We start from the raw sequence: 23,739 nt of genomic DNA on the forward strand, positions 1-23,739 counted from the left end.
GTGTTGGACCACGCCTCCCGCAGCTGTTCTGTGGATTGCTGATTGCTGTTGGCGTTCGCGCTTCCCGTTTGCCTGACTGTGCGGGTGCTCATTCCCTCGGAGTTCTCCTCACGGTCTTCCTGCATCCTTTCCTAACCTCATTTGGATTCCCCTGACTCCTGGCAGAAGTACGCTCACCCTCGCCTTGGAGACGAACTTCCTTTCCTCCTCCCCTGTTGGTTCGTCGGACTCTTTCCTCACGCATCAGGCGGGCGTCTTCAAGGAGGACCGGAGTTGTATCCTGCACTGCGGCGTCTCGTCGCAGGTAACGCGGCTGTCTTCGGCCCGCTTCCCCCACTCCCTTGGCGGTATCTCGTGTCTCCTTCCGCTGTGGATTATCTTCACCTGTTGACTGCTACCAGGCTCCTGCTATGTTGGACGTGGCATCTACATCTATGGCATCACGGTGAGTCTGAGAGAGCACACAATCCCGGGGGGAGGGGTGAGGAAGCAGTTGCTAAAGGACTTAATCCATCAGAGGGGGGGTTTTAGGGGGTATTCGCTAGATAGGGAATCCCTGCCCTTTCACTCCACTCACCTGTTGTTTTCTTTTCTTTTCCTTAGACACCGTCTCTTTCCTGACCGCCCCTTTACCCGTTCCCGGGGAGTTGAGACTTCATATCATCTGGAAGCTTGGTGGTCCTTCATTGTCTCCTCCCTCCTGTTGGGGCCAGTGCTCGGTCCTTGACTTTTGTCAAGGCGGGTCCGGCTCTGAGGGGAGTGGGGAGAATTTTCTTCGCTCCTGAGGTTTTGTATCCTTTACCTAAAACTCATTACCTGACAGACAGGTCATCATCCTCTTTGTTTACCTATACACCTCCCGCCCTCATTGACAGACATCCCTGCTGTAGATGCCCATCATGCACAGTTGTTGTCCATTTGGGACACAGCTAAACAACGACTACAAGAGGCCAAACATCATATGAAAGAACAAGCTGACAAACATAGACGCCCTGCCCCAGTTATGTCGTGGGAGAGCAAGTATGGTTGGCTACAAAAAATCTTAGATTAGCTGGGCCAAGAAAACTTCAACCACGATACGTAGGGCCTTTCACAGTCTCCCGTATCATCAACCCTGTAGCCCTCAAACTTGACTTGCCCCCTGAATTCCAAATACACCCAGTGTTTCATGTTTCGTTACTAAAGAAATATGAACCCCCTTCTTGTCAGGAACCCCCTCCTCCCCCCATTTCGGTTGAAGGACAACTGGAGTACGAAGTGAAACGAATACTCGATTCCCGAAGGAAAAGAGGTCGGCTCCAGTACTTGGTAGACTGGGTGGGATATGCACCAGAAGATAGGTCATGGGAACCTGCTGAACATATTCATGCCCCCCGTCTCGTTAGACGCTTTCATGCTTTATTTCCGGACAAACCTCGACCTGTGAATAGGCCTTTGGGGGGGAGAACTGTTACACGCTCCTCCACTTGCACTGTTTTCGCACTCACTACTTTCCCACTACAATACCCATAATGCATCTGGCTGGCTCTAGGTTGTGTACCGTCCCCTTCTGCAAGCTACACCCTCCCCTTTTTGCAAGCTAACAAGCTGATTGGTTGAACATGTGTTTAAATCCAAGCCCCTCCTTGCGTTCAGTGCTTGGCTTTCGAAGCTCTTGGGAACCTCGTTGAAACCTCGCCTCTCCTGTAATTGGATTTCTTGGATTACCGCCAACCTCGGAACTCTGCCGCTCTGAAGCAACCCTCTGTCTACCCTGGCGGTTGTTCTACCTTGCTTTGTTTGTGACCGGTGCAGTCACTCCTGTACACTGGGCTCTTAGGATTGCTTCCGCAACTTGGAGTCCTCTTTCTGTTTCTCGGACTCAGGGTCCTCAAGCCGTGACGTCTGCTGGGACTCTGTCAGCTTCCTTTTTTTTTTTATCCAAACCCGCTGGGAACATAGCCGGTCTCCTGTTACTTCCCGTTTGACCCAGGGGATTCTACTACGTCTTCACGGAGGGTCAGTGGAGTCAGCAGTCAGCGCTTGTCTCTAAAAGACGTCACACACCTCCGGACATCAGCGTTACTGGTACGTTGCACGCGCTGCGCGCGTACTTGCATAAAAGAGTACTGTTACTACGGCCCAGTTCACCAACTGTAAAGATCTATTCACCAATATCCAAGGCCGTTTTGGTAAAGACTTATTCAGCAGCCCCTGACCGTTGAAGACGGTGTGGATTTCACGTTGATTTTTGCTTTCCACAAAAACTTTATTGACAACTCCAGACCGGCAAATAGACACTGCTTGCATTGGTTTCTTAGTAGACGAACTGCTCTGGATTCATTTGACTCCTCGTACTGTTTACAACCACACAGTGGAAGGTACACAACCACTCAGCCTCATACTCTTTATCATACCTATAGGGGGGGAAACAAGGAGAGTGCTCCTGCTTAGTTCCTTCTCGATATTAATTTCTCCTTCTCTCTTTTTTTCTGTCTCCCTGTTATTAGTTTTGGTGATTGCTGCAGTTCTGCTAAAAGTGTACCTGGCCAATACCCATCGAGAACTAGCAACCTCTGCCGAGCTACCCGGCGCTCCTTTTATGTTCCCAGCTCTTCCCGGAGGTGTCGCTTATTTCTCAGTTGTTGTGATATTACTGAGGGTAGTGATACCTAAGGGCAGAGGGGTAACCCTATTCTTCGCTCCCGTGGATGCTGGCTATCGTCCTCGACTTCAACCAAGTAAGTCAAGTAGCAAGAGTGACAGTAGTCATTCCCATCCTGAGGGTCTCTGGCCCTTTTTTTGTGCCTGCCTTGCTTCTGGTTCCGTTCTGTCTTCGCCTGTGTTGGCGGTGGTGTTGGCGACCTTTGCGTCCTCTCTGTGGTGCCCTCTCGGGTCTCTTTCCTTGCTGTGCTTGGGTTGGCTGCTGCGGCCTTTGTGGTGCTGCGCCTTGCCGTTTGGTTGGCTCCTCCGGCTTCCCGTACTTGGCGTTCCGGGCCCCTTGGCCTTCTTGCACTGTGTGCGTCTGGCCTCCTCTGCTCTGGGTGGTTGGCCGGGTCTGGGCTGGTTTGCACCTTGTTGTTTGGCAACCTGGTTCGTCCTGGTGCTTTGGGCTTCCTCTCCGGTGGGGTCCTTGTCTTGTGGTCTTCGGACATTTATTTCTTGGACCGGTGTTTCGGTTGATCGGTTTTCTGTCGCCCGTTACTTGGCCTCTCTGGGATTTGTCCCGGCCCTGTGGGGGCTTCTTGTTGCTCTCCTGGGCGGTTTCTCCCCTGCTTCGTGCTCGGGGTGTTTGCGAGGTTCGCCCCTGTTGACTTTTTGACTGGATGGTGCTGTCCTTGCCTAGGTCACTTTTCTTCTGGATACGGCCGTGCCGCCCGGCTGGCTCCTGTTATCATCTGCTCTCTTCCTGTTACTGTGGGTCGGCCCTCTTTGGTGCCTGGATGGGAGTTCTCCTGGGGGCGTCTGATGCTGTTTGCTTCATTTTGGGTCCCCGGTGTTGGCTCTTCGGCCTTCTCGTCTGGACTCCCGGCTTTGCGCTTCCTGGGGTCTTTTTTGATTCCAGGGGTTCTGGGCTTGTTTGGCCTGGCAGGGGTTTTTGTCCTGTTGGTGGTTCTCGCCTGGGTGCTTTTCCGTTGGCAGCTGCTGCTGCTGTGGTTCTCTTGGGCGTTGTTCCTTCTTGGTCCATGTTTTGCCTCTGTGGGCACAGGTTTTGTGTCCTGCCTCTGCTTTCTGGCTTTCCCTGGCTGGCTGTTGTTCCCACGAGGTTGTTGGGTGCCCGGGGGGGCTGGGACTCCCGTTTTTTTCCCCCTGATGGGGCCCTGTGTTTCCGGTGTGGATTTGTCTTCATCGTTTTTTGTCCCTGGTTTTGGGGTTCCAGGTCCTGTTGGCTCGGTGGCTCCCTGGGAGTTTTGTCTGGGCTCGGGCTTCTTTCGCCCTGCCCTTCTGTTGCGCTCCTGTTCCTGTCGGTTCTTCTTTGTTCGACGGGGCGGGGCCTGGTTGTTTGCTGGCGGGCTGTGTGCCCTCCTGGGTGCTCGCTTCAGCGGCTTGCTTCCTTCTTGTGGGACGTTCCTGGGTCGGGTTGCTTGGTCCCTCTGCGGGGCGGTATTGGGCCGCCTCGTTGCCTTTTCCCTTCCTTCCGGGCTCTGTGGGTTTTCTTCTGCTTGGGGTCCTCTGGTGGCCGCCCGCTTCCTTTCTGGTGGCTTGGCCATGGGCCTGGTCCCTTCCACTCTACGGCCTACGTGGGCGGTCCTTTCGGCTTTCTGCTTTTCGCGGTTGGTCGGTTGGGTTCCCTTGATGGCCGGGTCTCTTCGGTGTCGTATCCGGCGCCTTCCTGGGTCTTTTCTGCCTTGAGCCTGCCTGGGTTCTCTTGTTGGTGTTGCGATCCTGTCCTGGAGGTCTTTTTATGTGGGTCACCCTTGCGGTGTTGCTGTGTTGGCGGCCTGTGTCTCTCTTTCTGTCATGGCCTTTTTGTTGGGTCGCTGTGGTGGGGATGCCCTCTGTTTCTTCGGTTCCTCTGTCTGGGCTATTGCTCCCCTCTCGCTTTTGGCTGTCCATTGGGCGGTCTTGGTGCGTTGGACCGGCTTGCTGCTTCTCTCTGGGGCCTGTTTGCTGTTGCTTTTGGCTCCGTGCGGTCTGGTTCCGTGCCTACTCTGTCCTCCTTCGTCCTTTGGTTGGGGAGATTTTTTTTGGCGACACTTCGTGTCTCGGGGGTCCGGTTTTCGGACTTCCCGGTGTTTTTCTGTCCCAGGCTTGTTCTTCCGGCTCGTGGTTGCTTCTCTTGGGTGGTCCTTCCACTCATCTGGTCTGTTGGGTTTCCCTCTTTCCTGGGCGTCCCTTTCGGATCCGTTGGTTTATGGTGCGTGTTCATGAAGCCGTTTGGCTTTGGTGTGCGCTCACTTGTTATCATGTGGCGAGGAAGACTAACGAGGAGGTAATGCCCCGATTACTTACCGGTAATCTTCATTACTCCGTGTATAGTCTTCCTCGCCACATGAGTTCCCATCCCTCCCTCCCTGTCTGGCTATCGGCTTCATGTTTATACTTGGTAGTTTCAGGCTGATGGGTTGGGCCGGCCCACCTCTTATTGAGGTCATGGGTATACTGGGTCGGCCATATTGGGAAGGGATGGGACGCATGGGAGGCTGACTTTTTTTGCTTTGGAGGGTTCTGGGGTGGAGCTGAAGCTCACTTGTTATCATGTGGCGAGGAAGACTATACTCGGCGTAATGAAGATTACCGGTAGGTAATCGGGGCATTTCCCCATTTCCAGTGTTGGATCGGCATATCAGTCACCCTACAACTGCCAGGTGGACAGGATTCAAAGGGCCAGTGTGTTGGCCTTTTTTGGGGCTTGTCACTGCCCAAAGTACCAAAAAAAGGCGGCACATACTGGCCCTTCCAAGATGGCGCATCTTGCGGAGCCAGAGTACCAGAGTGCTTGATAGGCCAGGGCAACATTACCCATTCTCTTGCTCTATCAGGAGGTGAAGTCAGTTTGTGGAAAGACACAGTAACATCAGATTGGTGGAGTTGCCACAGATCTCATCACTCCAATGGGGCCAGTATCTCTCTTAGTTACTGCTCTCAATGAGGTCAATACAATGCAGAGATCCGAACGCTGTGAGGAAGGAGGGACATGTGTAGCAAGAAGTAAACATGTATTAACTCTGGTGAGAACCAAACAAAAGTCGTTGTGGTCGCGCGTGGGAGGGAGGTTTGAAAATACTCGTTTCTAAGGTCAGGAAAGAAACCGAAGTCGCCGTTTTCTATCCTACGCAGATACATTATAATGCAAGCTGCTCATCTCACACTCATAGCTTTGCTAAGCAGAAACACGTGAGTCATCGTAACATAGATTAAACAGCAGCCTAAAACCTTCCGGTAACCGGGGCCTCGCCGTTTTTGGTCGGAAAATAATATATTTTGTCGAAGTGTATTTATTACTGATTCGAGTTCACTTGCAGGTGATTCCATCGACGTGATAAATTAAACTAGACTAGGTTAACCCCGCGCGAGCAGACAGCAATCAGCAAGTCTACTGCTTACGGTGTCACATTGGCGTTGCTCGCCAGGAGGGGGTGTGTGCTATTTGCCCAGTGGTGTCCATGCTATACCCTAGCCTTAACCTTTCGCCTGGTGCGAGTTTCCCTTATTATAAACACAAACATTTCATAGTGATTAAAAGAAGTATTTTAGACATATTTCAGGCTTGAAGGCATATGGAGCCCTTTATAACTTCGGAAATGTTATATCAGAGCTGCCCCTGTAGGCATGGTACTCGAGTATGTGACTGAAATATCACCTGAGAGAAATATTGCATCCTACATATACGTAACAAAAATATCGTCACTTTGGAGTTATTTTTGATAGAAACACCCAATGGAGAGGTATCTTATAAACGAAATTCAGGACACAATGGGGGATATTTACAAAGAAGTGGCAGAGTGAGGCGTTAGCCGTCATGGATTAACGACACTTCCCCACTTCAGAAAAGCAAGACTGCACCATATTTACAAGAATATGGTGCAGCCCTGCGTTTCCCCCTGCGCTGGTGCTTTAGTTAGCAGTGTAGCGCCAACGCAGGCACCCTTGCACCATAATGCAAGGATGTCTGCATACAGGGTAAGATTGTTTATGTGTAGGAAGGTGTCCCTTCCTGCAGATAAACAATCTTTAAATGCCGTTTTGTTACTTCTAAGTGTGCTGCTTAATGCAGCACACATGGAAGTTTGAAAACGTCATTTTTTTAAGACTTGTTTATGTGCAGGAAGGGTCACCTTCCTACACGTAAACAATCCAAGGCATTTTGCTTTATCCATGTGTCCTGCACAAGGCAGCACACATGGAAGAAGCAAAAACGTGGAGAAATAGATCGTTTCTCCTCGTTTCGTCAAGTTAAGACCAGGTTTTGCCTGGTCTTAAATTTGGCGCTGCCTCCTATTTACGCTGCCCTTGAAAATAGGAGGCAGCGTCAAAATCAATTGGTGTTGCGGTGGAGCACCCACCCCAAAACCCATGGCTCACCGCTTTCACACTAAGCATAGCATGAAAGGGGGCCTTATTTACAAATCCACGTTAAGTGGCTTAACGCTGCCTTGTAAATAAGGCAAAGCCCCTATCGCCACAGAAATGTCACAAAAAGTGACGTTCCTGCTGCAATAGGGGCTTGTACATATGCCCCAATGTTTCTGTCACACTATATTCTGACATACAACCATCCCTGTGTTGCTGTAGTTTCACTACCTTATTGCTGGAATTAGATTTTTGGTGTAGCATGTCTACAAACTGAAAATGCTCTAGGTGCTTGTGCGGATAGATGTTGTGCTTTTGAGAGGGCGTCAGAAAGTCCGGGACTGGGTCAAAGTTACACCCGAAGTCCATTTTTGTTTGTAAAATCAGCAGTAAGGTGAATTATGTGGAGAATGTTACCTGGTAGACTTTGGAGTGAGACGAAGGTGGATCCACAAAGGCTCTTACTATTGGTCACTCTGAGTCAGTACTGGTCTGTGTTAAGTAGAATACAGTTGGGATAACTGAAACATTGTATTTTTCAGGCAAAGCTTGTACATGGGCTTAGAGGTCACGTGACTGTGTTGTCATGCACTGGCAGCCCTCGTAGGGCAGCACATGCTGCACTTTTCAAGGCAGAGCACATTACACTGGTGTTGCAGGTGCGCCAGCTAAATCACACCAACCTCAGGATGAGGGTTGCCAGCACACTGTTGTACCTTTCTCAGTGCCTTTTCAAGAATGGAGACATTAACTCCGTGCCATTTCAAGAATGGAGACATTATCTTTTAGGATCCCCACATGTCATTACCATATACTCAGATCATCGAAATTTACAGTTTTTTAAATCCGCCAAAGCCCTAACTCCAAGGCAGATGAGGTGGGTGTCCTTTTTCAGTGAATATGACTTTGTTATACATTTCCAACCTGGGTCCAAGCACGGTAAAGCCGATGCTCTGTCACGAATAGGGAAAGAAAACAAAAACACTGAAGACAGTCCCCCTCTAATCATACCAGAACATAAGATTGGGGCCTTAGGAGATGCAGAAGAGGAAGACCTCTTTATGACCCGACTTGCCTCTGAATATTCCAACCTGAATAAGGAAGAATGGTTGCGTAATCCCCTTAATACCATTGACAAGGGGCTGTTTTTTCACAAGGGACGTTTATTTGTTCCTTCTCAAGAAAAAATTACTTGTGGAATGGTGTCATTCGTCTCCTTTGGCAGGTCATCCTGGAGTGGAGAAGACTATACACTCTTGTCAACGTTGGTTCTGGTGGAAGGGAATGACACAAGACATACAAGAGTATGTAAAGGCTTGTCCCACATGTGCAAGACAAAAAGCCCTTCATTGCGCTCCAGCGGGGTTGTTACAACCCTTGCCTATCCCACACTCTCCCTGGTCGTCCATTAGCATGGATTTCATTACTGACTTACCTTTGTGTCGAGGATATCAAACCATCTTCGTTGTAGTGGATATGTTATCCAAGATGGCTCATTTCGTTCCTCTTAAGAGGATACCCTCAGCAAAAGAGCTTATTCACATCTTCATACAACAGATTGTGAGATTACATGGTTTACCTTCTATCATAGTTTCAGACAGAGGCCCCCAGTTCATTTCCCGGTTTTGGCAGGGCTTGTGTAGCACTCTACATATAGATCACCGGCTGTCCTCAGCATACCACCCCCAAACAGATGGACAGACAGAAAGGACGAACCAAACCCTAGAACAGTATTTACGGTGTCTGCTAGGAACAGTTACCAGTGATTGGGTACAAGCTTTACCACTAGCAGAGTTTGCTTACAACAACACGTGTCACGCAGCCACTCAGGTTTCCCCTTTCTATTTTGTGACAGGTCATCATCCTCTTTGTTTACCTATACACCTCCCGCCCTCATTGACAGACATCCCTGCTGTAGATGCCCATCATGCACAGTTGTTGTCCATTTGGGACACAGCTAAACAACGACTACAAGAGGCCAAACATCATATGAAAGAACAAGCTGACAAACATAGACGCCCTGCCCCCAGTTATGTCGTGGGAGAGCAAGTATGGTTGGCTACAAAAAATCTTAGATTAGCTGGGCCAAGAAAACTTCAACCACGATACGTAGGGCCTTTCACTGTCTCCCGTATCATCAACCCTGTAGCCCTCAAACTTGACTTGCCCCCTGAATTCCAAATACACCCAGTGTTTCATGTTTCGTTACTAAAGAAATATGAACCCCCTTCTTGTCAGGAACCCCCTCCTCCCCCCATTTCGGTTGAAGGACAACTGGAGTACGAAGTGAAACGAATACTCGATTCCCGAAGGAAAAGAGGTCGGCTCCAGTACTTGGTAGACTGGGTGGGATATGCACCAGAAGATAGGTCATGGGAACCTGCTGAACATATTCATGCCCCCCGTCTCGTTAGACGCTTTCATGCTTTATTTCCGGACAAACCTCGACCTGTGAATAGGCCTTTGGGGGGGAGAACTGTTACACGCTCCTCCACTTGCACTGTTTTCGCACTCACTACTTTCCCACTACAATACCCATAATGCATCTGGCTGGCTCTAGGTTGTGTACCGTCCCCTTCTGCAAGCTACACCCTCCCCTTTTTGCAAGCTAACAAGCTGATTGGTTGAACATGTGTTTAAATCCAAGCCCCTCCTTGCGTTCAGTGCTTGGCTTTCGAAGCTCTTGGGAACCTCGTTGAAACCTCGCCTCTCCTGTAATTGGATTTCTTGGATTACCGCCAACCTCGGAACTCTGCCGCTCTGAAGCAACCCTCTGTCTACCCTGGCGGTTGTTCTACCTTGCTTTGTTTGTGACCGGTGCAGTCACTCCTGTACACTGGGCTCTTAGGATTGCTTCCGCAACTTGGAGTCCTCTTTCTGTTTCTCGGACTCAGGGTCCTCAAGCCGTGACGTCTGCTGGGACTCTGTCAGCTTCCTTTTTTTTTTTATCCAAACCCGCTGGGAACATAGCCGGTCTCCTGTTACTTCCCGTTTGACCCAGGGGATTCTACTACGTCTTCACGGAGGGTCAGTGGAGTCAGCAGTCAGCGCTTGTCTCTAAAAGACGTCACACACCTCCGGACATCAGCGTTACTGGTACGTTGCACGCGCTGCACGCGTACTTGCATAAAAGAGTACTGTTACTACGGCCCAGTTCACCAACTGTAAAGATCTATTCACCAATATCCAAGGCCGTTTTGGTAAAGACTTATTCAGCAGCCCCTGACCGTTGAAGACGGTGTGGATTTCACGTTGATTTTTGCTTTCCACAAAAACTTTATTGACAACTCCAGACCGGCAAATAGACACTGCTTGCATTGGTTTCTTAGTAGACGAACTGCTCTGGATTCATTTGACTCCTCGTACTGTTTACAACCACACAGTGGAAGGTACACAACCACTCAGCCTCATACTCTTTATCATACCTATAGGGGGGGAAACAAGGAGAGTGCTCCTGCTTAGTTCCTTCTCGATATTAATTTCTCCTTCTCTCTTTTTTTCTGTCTCCCTGTTATTAGTTTTGGTGATTGCTGCAGTTCTGCTAAAAGTGTACCTGGCCAATACCCATCGAGAACTAGCAACCTCTGCCGAGCTACCCGGCGCTCCTTTTATGTTCCCAGCTCTTCCCGGAGGTGTCGCTTATTTCTCAGTTGTTGTGATATTACTGAGGGTAGTGATACCTAAGGGCAGAGGGGTAACCCTATTCTTCGCTCCCGTGGATGCTGGCTATCGTCCTCGACTTCAACCAAGTAAGTCAAGTAGCAAGAGTGACAGTAGTCATTCCCATCCTGAGGGTCTCTGGCCCTTTTTTTGTGCCTGCCTTGCTTCTGGTTCCGTTCTGTCTTCGCCTGTGTTGGCGGTGGTGTTGGCGACCTTTGCGTCCTCTCTGTGGTGCCCTCTCGGGTCTCTTTCCTTGCTGTGCTTGGGTTGGCTGCTGCGGCCTTTGTGGTGCTGCGCCTTGCCGTTTGGTTGGCTCCTCCGGCTTCCCGTACTTGGCGTTCCGGGCCCCTTGGCCTTCTTGCACTGTGTGCGTCTGGCCTCCTCTGCTCTGGGTGGTTGGCCGGGTCTGGGCTGGTTTGCACCTTGTTGTTTGGCAACCTGGTTCGTCCTGGTGCTTTGGGCTTCCTCTCCGGTGGGGTCCTTGTCTTGTGGTCTTCGGACATTTATTTCTTGGACCGGTGTTTCGGTTGATCGGTTTTCTGTCGCCCGTTACTTGGCCTCTCTGGGATTTGTCCCGGCCCTGTGGGGGCTTCTTGTTGCTCTCCTGGGCGGTTTCTCCCCTGCTTCGTGCTCGGGGTGTTTGCGAGGTTCGCCCCTGTTGACTTTTTGACTGGATGGTGCTGTCCTTGCCTAGGTCACTTTTCTTCTGGATACGGCCGTGCCGCCCGGCTGGCTCCTGTTATCATCTGCTCTCTTCCTGTTACTGTGGGTCGGCCCTCTTTGGTGCCTGGATGGGAGTTCTCCTGGGGGCGTCTGATGCTGTTTGCTTCATTTTGGGTCCCCGGTGTTGGCTCTTCGGCCTTCTCGTCTGGACTCCCGGCTTTGCGCTTCCTGGGGTCTTTTTTGATTCCAGGGGTTCTGGGCTTGTTTGGCCTGGCCGGGGTTTTTGTCCTGTTGGTGGTTCTCGCCTGGGTGCTTTTCCGTTGGCAGCTGCTGCTGCTGTGGTTCTCTTGGGCGTTGTTCCTTCTTGGTCCATGTTTTGCCTCTGTGGGCACAGGTTTTGTGTCCTGCCTCTGCTTTCTGGCTTTCCCTGGCTGGCTGTTGTTCCCACGAGGTTGTTGGGTGCCCGGGGGGGCTGGGACTCCCGTTTTTTTCCCCCTGATGGGGCCCTGTGTTTCCGGTGTGGATTTGTCTTCATCGTTTTTTGTCCCTGGTTTTGGGGTTCCAGGTCCTGTTGGCTCGGTGGCTCCCTGGGAGTTTTGTCTGGGCTCGGGCTTCTTTCGCCCTGCCCTTCTGTTGCGCTCCTGCTCCTGTCGGTTCTTCTTTGTTCGACGGGGCGGGGCCTGGTTGTTTGCTGGCGGGCTGTGTGCCCTCCTGGGTGCTCGCTTCAGCGGCTTGCTTCCTTCTTGTGGGACGTTCCTGGGTCGGGTTGCTTGGTCCCTGTGCGGGGCGGTATTGGGCCGCCTCGTTGCCTTTTCCCTTCCTTCCGGGCTCTGTGGGTTTTCTTCTGCTTGGGGTCCTCTGGTGGCCGCCCGCTTCCTTTCTGGTGGCTTGGCCATGGGCCTGGTCCCTTCCACTCTACGGCCTACGTGGGCGGTCCTTTCGGCTTTCTGCTTTTCGCGGTTGGTCGGTTGGGTTCCCTTGATGGCCGGGTCTCTTCGGTGTCGTATCCGGCGCCTTCCTGGGTCTTTTCTGCCTTGAGCCTGCCTGGGTTCTCTTGTTGGTGTTGCGATCCTGTCCTGGAGGTCTTTTTATGTGGGTCACCCTTGCGGTGTTGCTGTGTTGGCGGCCTGTGTCTCTCTTTCTGTCATGGCCTTTTTGTTGGGTCGCTGTGGTGGGGATGCCCTCTGTTTCTTCGGTTCCTCTGTCTGGGCTATTGCTCCCCTCTCGCTTTTGGCTGTCCATTGGGCGGTCTTGGTGCGTTGGACCGGCTTGCTGCTTCTCTCTGGGGCCTGTTTGCTGTTGCTTTTGGCTCCGTGCGGTCTGGTTCCGTGCCTACTCTGTCCTCCTTCGTCCTTTGGTTGGGGAGATTTTTTTTGGCGACACTTCGTGTCTCGGGGGTCCGGTTTTCGGACTTCCCGGTGTTTTTCTGTCCCAGGCTCGTTCTTCCGGCTCGTGGTTGCTTCTCTTGGGTGGTCCTTCCACTCATCTGGTCTGTTGGGTTTCCCTCTTTCCTGGGCGTCCCTTTCGGATCCGTTGGTTTATGGTGCGTGTTCATGAAGCCGTTTGGCTTTGGTGTGCGCTCACTTGTTATCATGTGGCGAGGAAGACTAACGAGGAGGTAATGCCCCGATTACTTACCGGTAATCTTCATTACTCCGTGTATAGTCTTCCTCGCCACATGAGTTCCCATCCCTCCCTCCCTGTCTGGCTATCGGCTTCATGTTTATACTTGGTAGTTTCAGGCTGATGGGTTGGGCCGGCCCACCTCTTATAGAGGTCATGGGTATACTGGGTCGGCCATATTGGGAAGGGATGGGACGCATGGGAGGCTGACTTTTTTTGCTTTGGAGGGTTCTGGGGTGGAGCTGAAGCTCACTTGTTATCATGTGGCGAGGAAGACTATACTCGGCGTAATGAAGATTACCGGTAGGTAATCGGGGCATTTCCCCATTTCCAGTGTTGGATCGGCATATCAGTCACCCTACAACTGCCAGGTGGACAGGATTCAAAGGGCCAGTGTGTTGGCCTTTTTTGGGGCTTGTCACTGCCCAAAGTACCAAAAAAAGGCGGCACATACTGGCCCTTCCAAGATGGCGCATCTTGCGGAGCCAGAGTACCAGAGTGCTTGATAGGCCAGGGCAACATTACCCATTCTCTTGCTCTATCAGGAGGTGAAGTCAGTTTGTGGAAAGACACAGTAACATCAGATTGGTGGAGTTGCCACAGATCTCATCACTCCAATGGGGCCAGTATCTCTCTTAGTTACTGCTCTCAATGAGGTCAATACAATGCAGAGATCCGAACGCTGTGAGGAAGGAGGGACATGTGTAGCAAGAAGTAGACATGTATTAACTCTGGTGAGAACCAAACAAAAGTCGTTGTGGTCGCGCGTGGGAGGGAGGTTTGAAAATACTCGTTTCTAAGGTAAGGAAAGAAACCGAAGTCGCCGTTTTCTATCCTACGCAGATACATTATAATGCAAGCTGCTCATCTCACACTCATAGCGTTGCTAAGCAGAAACACGTGAGTCATCGTAACATAGATTAAACAGCAGCCTAAAACCTTCCAGTAACCGGGGCCTCGCCGTTTTTGGTCGGAAAATAATATATTTTGTCGAAGTGTATTTATTACTGATTCGAGTTCACTTGCAGGTGATTCCATCGACGTGATAAATTAATCTAGACTAGGTTAACCCCGCGCGAGCAGACAGCAATCAGCAAGTCTACTGCTTACGGTGTCACATTGGCGTTGCTCGCCAGGAGGGGGTGTGTGCTATTTGCCCAGTGGTGTCCATGCTATACCCTAGCCTTAACCTTTCGCCTGGTGCGAGTTTCCCTTATTATAAACACAAACATTTCATAGTGATTAAAAGAAGTATTTTAGACATATTTCAGGCTTGAAGGCATATGGAGCCCTTTATAACTTCGGAAATGTTATATCAGAGCTGCCCCTGTAGGCATGGTACTCGAGTATGTGACTGAAATATCACCTGAGAGAAATATTGCATCCTACATATACGTAACAAAAATATCGTCACTTTGGAGTTATTTTTGATAGAAACACCCAATGGAGAGGTATCTTATAAACGAAATTCAGGACACAATGGGGGATATTTACAAAGAAGTGGCAGAGTGAGGCGTTAGCCGTCATGGATTAACGACACTTCCCCACTTCAGAAAAGCAAGACTGCACCATATTTACAAGAATATGGTGCAGCCCTGCGTTTCCCCCTGCGCTGGTGCTTTAGTTAGCAGTGTAGCGCCAACGCAGGCACCCTTGCACCATAATGCAAGGATGTCTGCATACAGGGTAAGATTGTTTATGTGTAGGAAGGTGTCCCTTCCTGCACATAAACAATCTTTAAATGCCGTTTTGTTACTTCTAAGTGTGCTGCTTAATGCAGCACACATGGAAGTTTGAAAACGTCATTTTTTTAAGACTTGTTTATGTGCAGGAAGGGTCACCTTCCTACACGTAAACAATCCAAGGCATTTTGCTTTATCCATGTGTCCTGCACAAGGCAGCACACATGGAAGAAGCAAAAACGTGGAGAAATAGATCGTTTCTCCTCGTTTCGTCAAGTTAAGACCAGGTTTTGCCTGGTCTTAAATTTGGCGCTGCCTCCTATTTACGCTGCCCTTGAAAATAGGAGGCAGCGTCAAAATCAATTGGTGTTGCGGTGGAGCACCCACCCCAAAACCCACGGCTCACCGCTTTCACACTAAGCATAGCATGAAAGGGGGCATTATTTACAAATCCACGTTAAGTGGCTTAACGCTGCCTTGTAAATAAGGCAAAGCCCCTATCGCCACAGAAATGTCACAAAAAGTGACGTTCCTGTTGCAATAGGGGCTTGTACATATGCCCCAATGTTTCTGTCACACTATATTCTGACATACAACCATCCCTGTGTTGCTGTAGTTTCACTACCCTATTGCTGGAATTAGATTTTTGGTGTAGCATGTCTACAAACTGAAAATGCTCTAGGTGCTTGTGCGGATAGATGTTGTGCTTTTGAGAGGGCGTCAGAAAGTCCGGGACTGGGTCAAAGTTACACCCGAAGTCCATTTTTGTTTGTAAAATCAACAGTAAGGTGAATTATGTGGAGAATGTTACCTGGTAGACTTTGGAGTGAGACGAAGGTGGATCCACAAAGGCTCTTACTATTGGTCACTCTGAGTCAGTACTGGTCTGTGTTAGGTAGAATACAGTTGGGATAACTGAAACATTGTATTTTTCAGGCAAAGCTTGTACATGGGCTTAGAGGTCACGTGACTGTGTTGTCATGCACTGGCAGCCCTCGTGGGGCAGCACATGCTGCACTTTTCAAGGCAGAGCACATTACACTGGTGTTGCAGGTGCGCCAGCTAAATCACACCAACCTCAGGATGAGGGTTGCCAGCACACTGTTGTACCTTTCTCAGTGCCTTTTCAGATGTGGTAAATTGCTGCTGCTCATATTTTCTGGTAAATTACTCCTTTTACACTGGTTTGTTGTTCGAAAGCGTGTTGGTCTTAGCCCAATAACATGAGATGCTTACATCTGCATTTGAAAGGCTATCTCTGCCTTTTCACCCACTGGGCTGCTTAACCCTTGACTGCACACAAGAAAAAAAGCAGAAAGTTAGGGTTACGGGTTTGTAAGGGATATGTGTATTAAACTTTTTTGAGGTCGCAAATGGGCCACATTGCAGAATCGGGCCATTTGAGACCGCAAAAAAATCATTTTGTAATGTAGAGAAGCCAAATTACGATTCGGTAACTTGTTACCAAATGAATTGCATTTTGGGTTTGCCAATCGGTATTTGGAAAGGGCATGTTTAGGTCATCCTTTCTAAATACCAATTCACAGTGGTATGTATTAATGTTTTGCGACCAAATTCTGGTCGCAAAACATTCATATTTTACCAGCACCTCAAAGGACATGGTAATCCATTAACAAAAGGGAAGGGATCCCTAAGGGACCCATTCCCGTTTGAGAATGTAAAAAATGTTTAAGCTCAGGCTGTGGCCCCACAATCCACTGCCTGCTCTGAAAAAGGAAAATAGATTATTGCATTTTAAAAAAACGATTGCTTTATTGAAAAGCAATCTGCTGAACTCAGCCGTCCGCCATCCCTTTGATGGCAATCATTCCTACTGGGTCGCAAATTGCGACCCTACCTCATTATTATTCATGAGGTATGTCGATTTGCGACACAGTAGGAATCACTAATTACAAGTTTTATGTTTTCTTACATCAGGAATTGCGATTTCCTAATTGTGATTCGTTAAGAATTGAAATTTGGAAATCACAATTCCTAATTTTTGTACACCAGGATGTAAATGTTATTTCGCAAATCTGCCATGTGCCAGTATGATATATAATACCATCAGCTATTCCTGGCTTTTCAGCCAACAGCCTGTTTATTGTGAATTTTGTGGTTTTCCTTTTAGCACTGTCGTAATGAGCTCAAAATTCCAGGATATAAAGTGGCATTGACTGAAATACCAGATGTGGCAAAAGATCTTGTGGATGGAATGGAACCACTTGTCAGCTATGGTTTAAAATTTTACAAGGTCATCTAGACCATTTACAAACTGCATCAAACATAAAACCAAAGTAAACTCTGTTTAAGAATTCTCTCTGGTTAAGTACCCTCAGTACTCTATGAAATGTTCCTCTCACAAACACACATTTACTCATTACCTTCCCTCTTTCAAATCCTCCTTTCCCACGTAAATACACGTACTTGCATTTCTTATATACTAGACCTGCCTGGCTCACACTGTGGCTTCAGTTGCTCAAATCCTTCTTCTTCTCTTTCTCACCTCTCGTTTCCCACAAACATCTCTTCTTTACTCAGATACAAGCACTCAAGGATGGCCGTGTTTCGATGATCCCAAACACTGATTCAAATGTTGAACCATCTTTTTTTAAAATTACGCTGGTGAATTCAAAGCTGTGTTCCACAATTATGTAATATCACCTTAGAGCAGCCCCGGCCCATACAGATAAGAGCGGTGGGACGGTGGGGCTGGGTGAGGGGGGATTTCGACGGACGATGACCAGGGCAAATTAATTATTTATTTAATGTTCCCTGGCGAGCATCAGTCGAGACCCCATCGCCCCACCTCTCTTACCTGCACGGGCCGAGGTTGACTTAGAGCCCCTGTTGATTAGGTCTTAAGAGAAAGTGCCATGCAGGATTGCAGGCTTAAATCAATGAAGTGATGCTTTCAAACTGAAACATGGATATTTAGTTGTGAAAATGGAGCAAAATGAAGTTTTGAGGCTATGTACAAACTACTGGAGTTTGTATTGATTCTTTGGTTTTCCACATATTGAGAAATAGCCGTAACCCGGTAGGTCATTGTCATTTGGCTATGCCACAGCCTGAGTACCTGTTGGGATCTGCTTGGAATGTGTAATGTTGAGCTCGTGTGGGTTTATGGGTTCCACTCTAGAATGTGGTGTCCCGCGGCAGTTCAATGTCAAGTCTCCGATGTCCTCGGGATTGTGCTGATGCTCAATGGGGGTCCACCCCTCGACTGCCCCAAGTCCGGAATATATATATATATTCACACGGACTAGTGAGATAGTCAAGCTAGGGAAGGAAAGGCTAGGGACAGCTTGGAGGGAGATCTGAGGAAGACACAGCAAAAAACACGGTAAATACAGCAGATCAAGCACAAAAGAGTGTCCCTCATTACAAAACAAATACCCCCTGCATGAAAGCACGGAAACTGCCGGTTTCGCCAACAGGGGAATCACCCACAAGGAAAGTAACCCCGAAGTGTATCCAAGCTCACCTCCTCATGAGACCGTAAGAACAATCTCACCAACGGAGGAGACTGAGGCACCACAGATCAGAAACCAACAGATATGCGGCAGACTAGACTTGAGAAGAGTAGAAAACCTTGGAGATACCCAGGAGGGACCATCTCACAGGGATAGCCAGGACGGGTACCCCAGCGGTCTACAGCGCCACGACGCCTCAGGGCAGCAGTGCGCTTTACAAGACACATACATTTACATTTACATTTACACCGGTGCAACATGCACCCTTACCGCCTCCGTCCTCGGAGAAACGTCTCTGCGGTCGGAACAGGATTAATCAGAATAATCGGCAGTGACCGGATTCCCTCACTTCGCTATATCCGGTTTCTACCGTGATGTCCAAACCACGTGGGGCATGCCCCCGTGTAAGGAAAGCCGGGAACTATAGTTCTTTACTCGGATATCTCCGTAATTCGTCGGTCAGTGTGCACCAGGTAGATGCACCCTGACAGTACATCCCCCTCCCGGAGAACACTGACAGACACATGGCTTATTGGGGTATCTTTTATGGAAGGCACCCACCAGACGAGCAGCATGCACAGCCTCTGCAGGCTCCCACGAATCGTCCTCCAGACCATACCCATTCAAAGACACCAGATACCACAATTTACGTCTGGTTATTCTGGAATCCAGAATGCCCTTCATCTCGTATTCTGGATCCTGTTGAACTCATATGGGAACGGGCAGTTTCTTAATTGGGCTGTGGGATGGCTTCAAGAGAGAAACATGAAAGACAGGGTGTATACGGAAATGTGTAGGCAACTTCAGTTTCACTGCTACCGGGTTGATGTGCTTAACCACCTTATAAGGACCTATGTACATAGGGTTGAATACACTATGCCTCTTGAACCTAATGTTTCTTGTGGATAACCAGACTAGCTCTCCCTTCTTATATGTTTGGCCAGGTCTACGGTGTTTGCCTGCCTGTTTCTTGTACTGTTCTTTAGCATCTTCCAGGTTGTTTTGTGTAGCAAGTAATGTCTTCCTTATATGATGCATTCTTTTGTATACTTCTGGGAGCTTAGTGTTGTGACTGGGAAGTACAATGGGAATGAAGCGAGGATGGAACCCATAAGTGCTGAGAAAAGGGGTGTGTCGTGTGTAACTATGCGTGGCACTATTGTAAGCAATCTCCACTAACCACAACCAGTCCACCCAAGCTTCAGTGTTCTGGTCCACATAACATCGCAGAAACTGTTTAAGTGTTTGATTCAGCCTTTCAGTTTGGCCTTCTGTTTGAGGGTGAAAGCTCGTGGAAGGACTCTAACCGCAACTCGTAACACCACATTTTCCAGAAGAGAGCGGTGAACTGTGTTTCATGGGTTCTTTGGTGTGGGTAACGGTTGTAGCAGACCCCGGGTCTTGCGGTGATCTGTTTTCATCTGCGCACAGGTGAAACGGCGTTTCACCCACAACAGGACATCCTGGCGTATGATGGGCCACCAGAACTGGCGTTGCACCCTCTCCATGGTCTTTTTCCCACCAACATGTCCGGCACTTGGGAGATCACGGCACCACTGAAACGTTAGTTTCCTCAGTTCCTGGGTTGGGACCAGCACTTGCTGACTCTTCATGGGATTTCCATGTTTCAGTTACCATTCTGGATGATGTTTTAGCCAAGTCTTCCAAGTAAAGGTCTGAATGCTGTGTTTTACCTTCCGCAAGAATTCGTCGGTCTGTACTGTACAATGATAGCTCTCTCGATCGTGATCTGTTGATTGACAGGGGTTTCTTGCCGTGTAAGGGAGTCTGCCTTCTTGTTATCTTTGCCAGGGAGAAAGGTGACGATGAAATGGAACTCAGCAAAGAACAACATCCAGCGGAGCTGACGTGGAGTGAGATGATGAGCGGCTCTCATGAACTGAAGATTGCGATGATCTGTGTATACGGTCACTTGATGTTTAGCCCACATCAACCAGTGTCTCCATTCCCGAAAAGGCATCTTTGATGGCTAACAGCTCCTTTTCAGCAATGGTGTAGTTCTACTCTGCGGAGTTGAATTTCCTGGACATGAATGCTATCGGGTGAAGTTGGTCTGTCGTATCATGTCTTTGGGATAACACAGCTCCCACTGCCACTTCGGATGCGTCTGCTTCTACGATAAATGGTATCTCCGGATTGGGGTGCGTAAGGATTGGAGCAGACATGAAAGCCTTTTTGAGTGCCTCAAACACGGACTGTGCTTCTGCAGACCATAGGAAGGGTGTTTTCTTTCTGAATAGTTTCGTGATTGGAGCCAACATGTTGGAGAACTGATGGATAAACCTCCAATAAAAGTTGGCAAAGCCCAGAAAGCATTGGATGTCTTTTATGTTCCGAGGACAAGGCCATTCTGTGATTGCTTTGACTTGCCTCTCGGCCATTACTTGCCCTGAAGGGGTGAGCATTACCCCTAAGAATTCCACGGTGGTTGCGTGAAACTCAAATTTGCTTATCTTGCAGAACAAGCGATGCTTCCATAGAACCTGAAGGACTTGACCCACATGCTTTATGTGTTCCTCTTCCCGGGATGAATATACCAAGAGATCATCGATGTAGACTACGACAAATCGATCCAAATACTCTCTGAGCACGTAGTTCAAGAAGAATTGGAAGGCCGTAGGGGCATTGCAAAGCCCAAACGGCATACCGAGATACTCAAACAGCCCGTCCTGGGTTTTGAAGGCCATTTACCATTCGTCGCCGTCACGCATCCGGACCAAATGGTACGCTCCTCTCAGGTCAAGTTTGGTATAAACGACCACTGTCTTTACTTGTTCCAAAAGAACAGAAATCAAGGGTAATTGGTATTGATTTTTTACGGTGATCGCATTAAAGGCTCTAAAGTCAATGTATGTCCTTAACTCCCCGTTAGCTTTTGGTATAAAAAACAGGGGAGATGCCGCAGGAGACCTTGAAGGACGGATGAAACCTAAGGCAAGAAACTTATCCAAGTATAGTCTCAGGTGTTTGTTTTCTGGTTCTGTGAGGACATAGACTTTTCCGCATGGAACCACCGCTCCTGGGAGAAGCTCAATCCGACAATCATATTCCCTGGGGGGAGGGAGCTCCTCTGCCCGAATGTCACTGAAGACATCAGCGTATTTCCTGTAACAGCTAGGTAAGACAACATCCTTTTCTGCAGCAGTGGCAATGTGATGATAGAGGGCTAACACTTTGGACGGAACCAAAGACGTTTGGTTGCAATGGCTTTGGCAATATTCGGACCGCATATGTAATTCCTTGTTGGACCAGTCTATGGTGGGTTCATGCATCTGCAACCAAGGGAGGCCTAATATCACTCCGTACTGAGGTGCTTGGATGATGCTAAACGATATCCACTCACGATGCTGTTCTTCATACAACAACTCGTACTCCGTGGTGGTGTAACAAATCGGTCCTGTTTTCAGCTCTTTGCCATCCACCGCGTACACCAGTTCAGATATTCCTTTGCGAATGAGATCCACTCCCAATCTCCGTGCTTCTGTTTCATCCAAGAAGCAACCGGTAGCTCCTGAGTCTACCATTGCACGTAATCTCTTGTGTTCGTGGTGCACCAGGATGTACATCGTGACAAAGAAATGTTCTGAATCCGTGAGGTAGAACTGGTTCAGAGAAGGGATCATGTGGTAGCTTGATGGTTTCCCTTCCTTCACCTTCAAGCTCTGGAGTTTTCCGCCCCCTTCTCTGTTGTGACGTTGGCCGCTTGCCCTACACGGGATTGAACGGTCTTTGGTTTGATGGGGCATTCTCCCAGGTAATGACCTTTCTTCCCACAATACAGGCACAAACCCTGTTTGCGACGATAATCCCTTTTCCTGAGAGTTAGAGAAGCTCCAACAGTCACGACCTTCATAGGTTCGGGCTTCAAAGTTCCAGGTTCAGCAGTTCTACCACGGTCGTAATGCGGAGAATATCTGTCCTTACGTTTGTGGTCTCCTTTTCTTTCCCTCATCCTATGATCCAGCCGCATAGCCAAGTCTATGAGAGCCGTGCATGTCCAGGGTTGGAGGTCTACTTGGGCGATGACATTCTTCAACTCATGATTGAGTCCTTGATAAAAAAAAGAGCAGCTTGTTTGGATTCAGGCCAGTCTGTTTCAGCCACAAGTCTTTGAAAGCTGTTGAGATATCCAATCAAGGCAGAGCTTCCCTGTTTGATCTCTAACAGTTCCCTGTCCGCCGAAAAGGTTTCGGCCCGGCGGTCAAAGGTTTTCTCAAATTCCTCTTTGAACACGTCCCAGTCGTACAGCAATGGATCATCTCTTTCAACTATGGGTACTGACCACTGAGCTGCTTTGCCTGCCAGATATGAAATCAGAAAGGCCACACGGACCTGATTGGTTGCGAACATCTTGGGTTTACAAGTGAAGTGTAGTAAAACCTGTGTCATGATAACCTGCACTTTATTTATGTCCCCGTAAAACCGCTCAGGAGGGGCTAACGGTATCTGCGAGGGCACTTCGACTACCACTGAAGGGGCCGCAGGTTAGGATGATCCCCCAGAATCACAGGGGTTTCTTTGCATCCTGTCCACTTTGCTTGAAGGACAGAGGTTTCGGTACGTGAGGCGGCAAGCTCTGTCTGTACTAAGGCTAATGCCGCAATCACGTCCTCTAGAGTGGCCATCCGTGATACCAGCACAATCAGGAGGACTGACAATCCAAGGGCCGATTATTCTGTCAAGTCTCCGATGTCCTCTGGATTGTGCTGATTCCCAATGGGGGTCCACCTCTCGACTGCCCCAAGTCCGGAATATATATATTCACACGGACTAGTGAGATAGTCAAGCGAGGGAGGGAAAGGGAAGGGACAGCTTGGAGGGAGATCTGAGGAAGACACAGCAAACAACACGGTTAATACACTGCTCTCCAAGTGCATGTAAACAATTCAATCGAAATACCTTATACTGAAACAGTAGGACTAGTTATAACACTACCTGGAAAAGAAAGAGAAATGTAGTGCCAGGAGAGAGAAGAGGGCATTTTGCAACTTTCCTAACATGCCAAATATTAGGAGTAAACAGGAAACAGTGAGTTTTATACATATATGTGAGACAGGCTTCTACTATTAAAGAAGTACGAGATAATACCCCACCTACCCGAATTAAGTGTTGAATGGCCTGAAGTGTAAAGGTAGTATCCACCTGGACACCCCCTAATATTCTCTCTCTCCTATGTGTAAACAAACATAAAATGACAGGTAAGAAGAGCAGGCTAGTACATTATTGGACATGTACAAATTCCAAAGGAAGAGCCTTTGTACTGTTAAATGTTCCACAATACCAAGGCAAAGGGAGGTTGAGTCACAGGGCGTGTACAAAAAATAAAGGCTTGGTTTAGCACATAAAGTTCTGCTTGTTTGCGTGAAGTATGCAGTGCGCCCACAAGTACAGTAAGACAGCGTTCCGGAATTTCAGGAAGCCTAATACCAATTGTCACAGCGATAGGCTGTCTTTGAAAGGTTTAGAGAAGGAAAAACCAACAAGGAGTCACTGCGCTTCCCGCTCTTATGGAAGTATAGTGCGCGCGCTGTGATCAGCAGATCAGGCACAAAAGAGTGTCCCTCATTACAAAACAAATACCCCCTGAATAAAACTGCGGAACCTGCCGGTTTAGCCAACAG

This window comes from Triturus cristatus, chromosome 10, assembly GCF_964204655.1.
Source record: "Triturus cristatus chromosome 10, aTriCri1.1, whole genome shotgun sequence".
NCBI lineage: Eukaryota > Metazoa > Chordata > Amphibia > Caudata > Salamandridae > Triturus > Triturus cristatus.